Source organism: Rhincodon typus, chromosome 8 (assembly GCF_021869965.1).
Source record: "Rhincodon typus isolate 14 chromosome 8, sRhiTyp1.1, whole genome shotgun sequence".
NCBI lineage: Eukaryota > Metazoa > Chordata > Chondrichthyes > Orectolobiformes > Rhincodontidae > Rhincodon > Rhincodon typus.
Window position 1 is genome coordinate 2,518,768 of NC_063339.1, and position 8,028 is coordinate 2,526,795.

Below are 8,028 nucleotides of genomic sequence, written 5' to 3' on the forward strand. Positions count from 1 at the left end.
CCCGCTGAAATGAGCGGGGGCAGGGAGATGATGTTACAGGCCACATTGAACTGTCGCTGAATTGACATCGTGCCCAGGACCCCTTCGTCTGCAGGATTCTCAAACCTCCCTCTGTCTCTAACAGACCAATGTCTAAATTATTTAAACCATAACAATTCTCCACCAAAATGAAAAAAAGAACATTTACATACCTCACACAGTGCTGATGTCCTGCAGTTCAGGACAAGACAATTCTACCGCAATGTTGCATGTTTTATTTTCCTCTTGAAAACATAAATTTATGGCAATTTCATTTGCACAGATGTTGCTTACAAGGAGCTGGTATGTGCTGTGCTGAAGGATATTGGTGTAAGAGAACACAGAGTACACAATCCTTCATGCAGTGTGCCCAGGGACACATGCCACAGGGTATTTCTCCTTCAAATACAGGCTGTAGAGTCCCAGGATAATTTGCCCCTCTCATGTTGGGTTTCAGGAAGCTTGTCCAAGCCCCTACACAGCCAAATCCAGATTGCACAGCCTCCCCACCCAGAGGTTCCTACCAAAAACATCCGCATATTGCTTTTTCCTCACGGGATAACTGGTGTGTGGAATGTCACAGGTGCTTTGTGACAGGGAGTGACAGTTATCTCAGCCCCAAGCCCCCTTGTCAGACACCAACAGAGGAAAATAATACTCCCTCACTCCCAACAGTTAACTCAACACGGACCATCTCTCTACTCAGGAGGAACAAATTACTGCAGACGCTGGAATCTGGACTGAAAACAAAAACTGCTGGAGATCCTATGAAGATTCTAAGAATCTTCATTTGAGTAAATTCTTTTCAGTCACAGAAAAATTACTTGTTGCTGCTTGAAGAAAACAGAGTGACCTGTTCATAACATTGAACCTGACCCAGTCTAAGACCTATATATTTTTTTTTAAAAAAAAAAACAGGGCACCATGGTATCTCAGTGGTTAGCCCTGCTGCCTCACAGCACCAGGGTCCCAGGTTCGATTCCACCCTCGGGTGACTGTCTGTGTGGAGTTTGCACATTCTCCCCGTGTCTGTGTGGGTTTCCTCCGGGTGCTCCGGTTTCCTCCCACAGTCCAAAGATATGTAGGCCAGGTGGATTGGCCATGCTAAATTGCCTGTAGTGTTCAGGGATAGGTGGGATGCTCTGAGGGTTGGTGGGCTGAAGGGCCTCCTCCCACGTGACAGGGATTCTATGAAACAGAACAGGTCAAGCAGCATAAATGGAGACACAGCAAGCTAAATTTTCAAGTCAAGGTGACCCTTCATCATAGCTTATTCTCTCTCCATGGATGCTGCCAGACCTACTGTGATCCCCTGTGTTTCTTTCATTGCACCTGCCTACCTCACTTGCCTGCTTAAATGTTCCCTCAGGTTTTTGGTGACCTGTCCAAATACCTTCTTCCTGTGGCTTTGATTCATACTTCATTTTGTTACACTCCAGTAAAGCTCATTTCAATCAGGAGCGGGTGGGGGGGCCCGGCGACCGTGTCGCAGAGGGGAGCAGGTGGGGGGGCCTGGCGACCGTGTCGCAGAGGGGAGCGGGTGGAGTGAGGACTCCGAGGTGAGCAGTCAGAAACAGAGTTTGATTCTTTGTGTGTTATTGGAATTGGAACTTGCTCTCTCACAGAGGAACTCACTGTTAGTGAGTTTTCGGTAAGTGGTAAATCCCTTGTGTTTGTACAATTTAACATAGTCGATTAATTAATGATCTCGGCAATAAATCATTAAAACATCCCAAATAGACAATACAACTAAAGAATTTACACCCAATGATGGTGGGACAGGTGGCGTGAACGATGCACCATGTGAGAGCTCCTGAATACCAAGAGAAACACACATGCAGTGTGTGTCTATTCTTAAATGCATTAGGGATGTGGGTGTTCCTGACTGGTCAGCGTTTATTGCCCATGCCTAGCTGCCCTTTGAACCTGCAGGAATTGGCTCAGACTTCGAGGTGGAGGCTGAATTACAGACGCTGCAATATGTTACAGCAGGAGAATACACACCTGGATGCTTTGTATTAAAAGGCAGTCTTACCACTTACTCTCTTGATTTATTTGAGGGGCAGGAGTTAGACGGTCGGGGGGTTAGTCGGACAATGTGGGGATGTGGACAAGGTAAGGAAACCCAGAGGCCAGGCTGTTATGATCGCTTCTGCCTAGGGACACAGTTACACGGAGTTCCCTGATTCATCCTGGCACATGACACTATGCCAGCTCTGCCTAGAACATGCTCAGAGATAGTGGGAACTGCAGCTGCTGGAGAATCTGAGATAACAAGGTGTAGAGCTGGATGAACACAGCAGGCCAAGCAGCATCAGAGGAGCAGCATCTTCTGAAGAAGGGTCCCGACCTGAAACGTCAGCCTTCCTGCTCCTATGATGCTGCTTGGCCTGCTGTGTTCATCCAGCTCCACACCTGGTTATCTCTGCCTGGAACGTGCTGCTTGAAGAAATTCTCAACCAGGCTGCTATAACTAATTGGATTTTTCACTGTATATTTTTCATATTAAAGCTGCCCCAGAGATTACTGGCCTGGCCCTCTGCAGGTGTCCTGCAGGATTGTGGTTCTCTCAGGGCTGTTTGGGGGAGACGGGTACCAGGGCATGGATGAACAAACTGAGCTTGGAACCTTGGCGCAGGGAGCCATATAACTGGGAGAGGAACAAGGAATCCCATGGGAAGAGTGGTCCGGGAAAGCACAGTGAAAAGGATTGACACTGTTTTCCACAGCAAAGAGTAACCAAAGAGATCCAACCATGGGTTATCTGCCCAATGCCAGGGTTCAGGCCTGGAGAGGAACTTGCTGTGCAGTGGTGAGGGTCCAGTGGAGATTGGCCCATTGTGTACCTACACAACACACATACCTGGGTGTCCTTCTAGACCAGTTATTGAAGGTAACTGCGCAGGTGCAGCAGGCTGTACAGAAGGTAAATGATACGGAAAACAACAAAAATGCTGGAGATCACAGCGGGTCAGGCAGCATCCTTGGAGAGAGAGCAAGCTCTGATGAAGAGTCATCTAGACTCGAAACGTTAGCTTTCTCTCTCCTCATGGATGCTGCCTGACCCGCTGTGATTTCCAGCATTTGTTGTTTTCAGTACAGATTCTAGCATCTGCAGTAATTTGGTACTACAAGGTAAATGGGATGTTGGCCTTTATAGTGAGAGGACTCGAGTACAGGAGCAGGAACGTCTTGCTGCAATTACACAGGGCCTTGGTGAGACCACCCCTGGAGTATTGTGTGCAGTTTTGGTCTCCTTATCTGAGGAAGGATGTTCTTGCTATAGAGGAAGTGCAGCAAAGGTTCACCCCTCTGATCCCTGGGATGGCAGAGCTGATGTATGAAGAGACTAGATCAGTTAGGACTGTATTACTGAAGTTTAGAAGAATAAGGGGGTGGGGTGGGGGGTATCTCATAGAAACCTATAAAATTCTACCAGAATTAGACTGGATAAATGTAGGAAGGATGTTCTCAATGACTGGGGAGTCCAAAACCACAGGTCACAGTCTAACGGTACAAGGTGGGCTATTTAGGACTGAGATGAGGAGAAATGTCTTCACCCAGAGAGGGGGGAGCCTGTGGGAGTCTCTGCCACAGAAAGTGGTTGAGATCAAAACTGTTGAATGATTTCAAGAAAGTGTTAGATATAGCAGACAGGGATAAAGGTTACAGAATAGAATCCCTACAGGACGGATACAACACATTTGGCCCAACATATCTACACTGACTCTCCGAACAGCATCCCGCCCAGACCTACCTCCCTACCCTATACCTGTAACCCTGCATTTCCCATGGCTAATGCACCTAACCTACACACCCCTGGATGCCATGGGCAATTTAGCATGGCCAATACACCTAACGTGCACATCTTAGGACTGTGGGAGGAAACCGGAGCACCCGGAGGAAACCCATGCAGACACAGGGAGAATGTGCAAACTTCACACTGACATTCGCCTAAGGTCAGAATCAAATCCTGGTCCCTGGCACGCGAGGCAGCAGTGCTAACCACTGAGCCACCGTGCTGCCCCACACTGGTTATGGGAGAAAGCAGGATCAGGGGATTGAGTTGGATGATCAGCCATGATCTTATTGAATGGTGGAGTAGGCTCAAAGGGCTGAATGGCCTCCTGCTGTTCCCTTACTTGAGGATTGAAGTTGTGACTGTGGGTTGGAGCAACGTAAGGGTCCTAAAGGCCAGGATGTAAAATTCAACCATATTATGATCACTACTACGTAGTGGTGTATATTGGAGGCAGTTCAGAGAAGGTTCACTAGATTGATTGCAGAGATGAAGGGTTTGTCTTATGAAGAGTGATTCAGCAGTTTAGGCTGACACTGTCTGGAGTTTAGAAGAATGAGAGGGGATCTAATTGAGGGATGGAAGATGCTAAAGCAGATTGACAAAGTAGTAGATATAGAGCTTTTCACGGGGCAATCTAGAACGAGAGGTCATAGATTTAGGATAAGGGAAAGCAGATTTAAAACAGAGATGGAGGAGAAACTATTTCTCTCGAAGATTTGTGTATTAGTGGAATTCACTGGCCCAGAGTGTAGTGGATGCTGGGCCATTGAGTAAAATTAACGTGGAGACAGACAGATTATTGATGAGTAATGGGTGAAAGGGTTATGGAGAGCGGGCAGAAAAGTGAAGTTGAGATCAGCCATGATGGAGCAGGCTTGAGGGGCTGAATGGCCTGCTCCTGCTTCTAGGATTGATGTTATGGTCTAGAAAAAGTGGAAGGAAAGCACTGGTAATCGCGGATGGCATTTATGCAACAATTAGAAATGGCCTTTGTTCAGGAGATGGAGATGTAGAATTGAGTTGGGTAGAAATGAGGGACAGCAGGATAAATAAATCACTATTGGGAGTCTCAGACACCTAACAGAAACCACAGTCTGAAGCAACGTGTATTAGAAGAACATTTTAGTGCTGGTGATAAAGGGGATGGCAATAATCATGGCTGATTTTAACCTACATTTAGACTGGAAAAGTCAGATTGGGGATAATAGCCTGGAAGAGGACTTGATAGAAATTCTCAAAAGCATTCCTTGAGCAGCACATTTTGGAACAGACAAAATGAATCAGTGACCTCAGAGTAAAGGCACTCCTAGGTAGCAGCAACCACAATATGATCTAAACTTTACATTTGGTTTTAAAGGGAGAAGCGTGGGTCTAAGACTAGTGTTTTAAACCTAAATAAGGGCAACGGTGAGAGCAGGAAACCCAAATGAGCTGAAATGAACTGGGATACAAAACCTGGGAGTGGATAAATAGAAATATAGTGACAGACATTTAAGGGGAAACTTCAGAATAAGTGTACACTTACGATAAAGACAAATTCTAAAAGGGACGACCCACCATCTGCGGTTAATTCTTTAAAAATTAGGGAAAGCATCAAACTGAAGGAAAAGGCACATGACTGTACAAAGTTAAGTGGCAGGTCAGATAATTAGTCTGAGTATAAAGAAAGCAGAATATGATTGAAATATTAATCAGGAGGAAAAGTAAATTAGACTATGAGACAAAGCTAGCTCGGAGTGTTTAAAAAAACCGTAAGGTTTCCTACAGGTATTTAAAATGGAAAAGAGTAAATACCTCTAGAGTAGGAGAACTGGTATTTAATAGCAGACAGTAAGGAAATAGTGGATGAAATGAACAAATAGTTTCCACTGTAGAGGATGAAAACCATCTCAGTAACAGCAGTAAATCAGGAGTGAGGAATTCAGTGAGATTACATTCACTGGGGAAGTGGGACTGAGCAAAATGATGAAGTTGGGATCTGACAAGTCTCTGGATCCAGATGCCTCAATCGTAGGGTCGTAAAAGAGGTGGTCCAACAGGTAGGAGATGCATTGGTGTTAATTCTAAAATTCTCTCTACGTCTCAATCTGTAAAACCAGTCGAACCCTCTGGTGCAGTACTGAGGGACTGCTTCACTCTCAGAGGTGCTCTGTTCTACAAGACATTGAACTGAGGTCCAAGCTGATGCTGGTAGATGCAAAATATTCCACAGCCACAACTTAATAAGGGCAGGGGAGCTCTCTCCAGTGTCCTGACCAATGTTTCATTTCAAAAGCACTGAGACCATCTCTCTATGTTTTTGAAGCAGATATTCTGATTATCATCCACAGGACCGATTGTGGGGGCTCGCTGCGTGCAAATTGATTGACCAATGTTTTCAACAGTGACCACACTTTAAAAATATACCACCTGCGAAATACTTGATGACATCTTGAGGATGAGAAGGATGATATTGAAATGCAATTCCTACCTCTGTCCTACTGACACTCAAGCAGATCAGTTGAGAACAGGCCCCTATTGTGAATACAACAGCAGGAGAGATGGCCAGAGGGGAGAATAGGGCAGGGAGGGGAGAATAGGGCAGGGAGGCACGTTCACTGTCAGTGGCATATCATAGACAGAGGAAAGAAAGTGAGAGAGTTTTCTCTAAAACAAACACAAGATTCCAAACTTAGTGAAGCTTTTTGCTCGAGCATGGGCTGTGGTTGGATTTTTAACAGGTGACTGAGTGTGTAATGCTCTGACAGCACTGGAAGGATGCAGGGTTAATGGAGATTCAGCAACGTGTTACAATAAGCTACATCTCTCTCAAAAACTAAGTAATACCACCACCCAGAGGAATAAGGGAACACACGCACACAGACACAGACAGACACACACACACACACACACACTCACTCACTCACTCTCACACACACAGACACACACTCACTCTCACACACACAGACCATTTCCAAGGCTTCCAGATCATATTTACAAAACCAACACCAGGTTCTCAATCAGTGAGCACCGAACCAAAGCCACCTTCACACAGGGACAATGTTTACAGTTACTTCACGGAGACCAGCTTTCATGTGTGTCTCACTTGGACAGGTGACAGGGTTACCCACAGACACTCACCAGTCTGTCTCAGGATGCAGAACTGTTCAGACACATTTGTAGGGGTGATCTGGCTGGGAATGCAGATGGTCAGTGTTGGTGCAGGAAATACATTTTCCAACAAATGTGATTCCGACTTATGTGCAGTCCCAGTGCCCCCAGCATCCTGGGGGCAATGCCCAGTGTCGGGGGGATGGGGTGATTCAGGCATTTGCTACTGCTAAGCCCCTAAACTGGGGCAAATCGGGGAATTATTACACTCCAGTCTATGATCAATTTCAATCCCAACTCTGAATGAGGGTGACAGAGAGGGGGAGTGCGAGAGGGGGAAAAGGAGACGGGGGGTGAGAAAGAGTGGAGGGGGGAGTGTGAGAGAGAGGAGGAGGGGGGAGTGAGAGAGACGAGAAACAGAGGTAGAGTGAGAGAGATGAATGAATGTGTGAGAGAGAAAGAGGCGGAGAATGAGTGAGTGAATGACAGGAGGAGGAGAGTGTGAGGGGGGGTGTGGAAGAGAGGCAAGTGTGAGGATCCCTTTCTGCTGTGATGCCTGATGTGGCCAAATAGCACTCTGGCAATAGCCCCTGGCTGTCCCCTCAGGGGTGCAGTGAGACCTGGCACCACATCCAAGTCCGGAATCGGAGGGGACTGAAACCCACGGAATGTGGACACGAGTGTTCAACCCAGTCCCTGAATTAAACACAACACAGCTGGGAATTTCTCAGTAAACCCCATGCCCCCTGACACTGGGCATTACCCTCTTCCCCCTGCCCCCCCCCCCCCCCGGATGCTGGGGGTCTGGGACAGTACCTAAAGTCTGAAATTCGCGCAGGGATCTGAAATCGCCCGCAAGAAAACGTGGGCGTTTAAAAGAAAACATTTCCCCGGACAGAATATTTTAACAGGATTGCTGCATTTCAGAAAAATCACAGCTCAATGAAAAACAAGTGTCGGGAGTTAGTTATATGGGGGGGGGGGAAAGAGACAGGAGCGAGGGGAATGTGAAATGGGATGGGGTAGGAGACAGAAAGAGGGGGAGAAGGGGGAGGGAGAGTTGGGGGAGAAGGGGAGGGAGAAGGGGGAGGGAGAGTTGGGGGAGAAGGGGAGGGAGA

At 46.9% G+C, this 8,028-nt stretch overlaps 1 protein-coding gene across 1 annotated transcript in view; it reads right to left on the reverse strand.

The window, feature by feature from the left end:
- The window catches only part of esr2a (estrogen receptor 2a), a gene marked incomplete at its 3' end in the record, with an annotated part of 178,668 nt that overhangs the window by 170,181 nt on the left and 459 nt on the right, over nt 1-8,028 (reverse strand).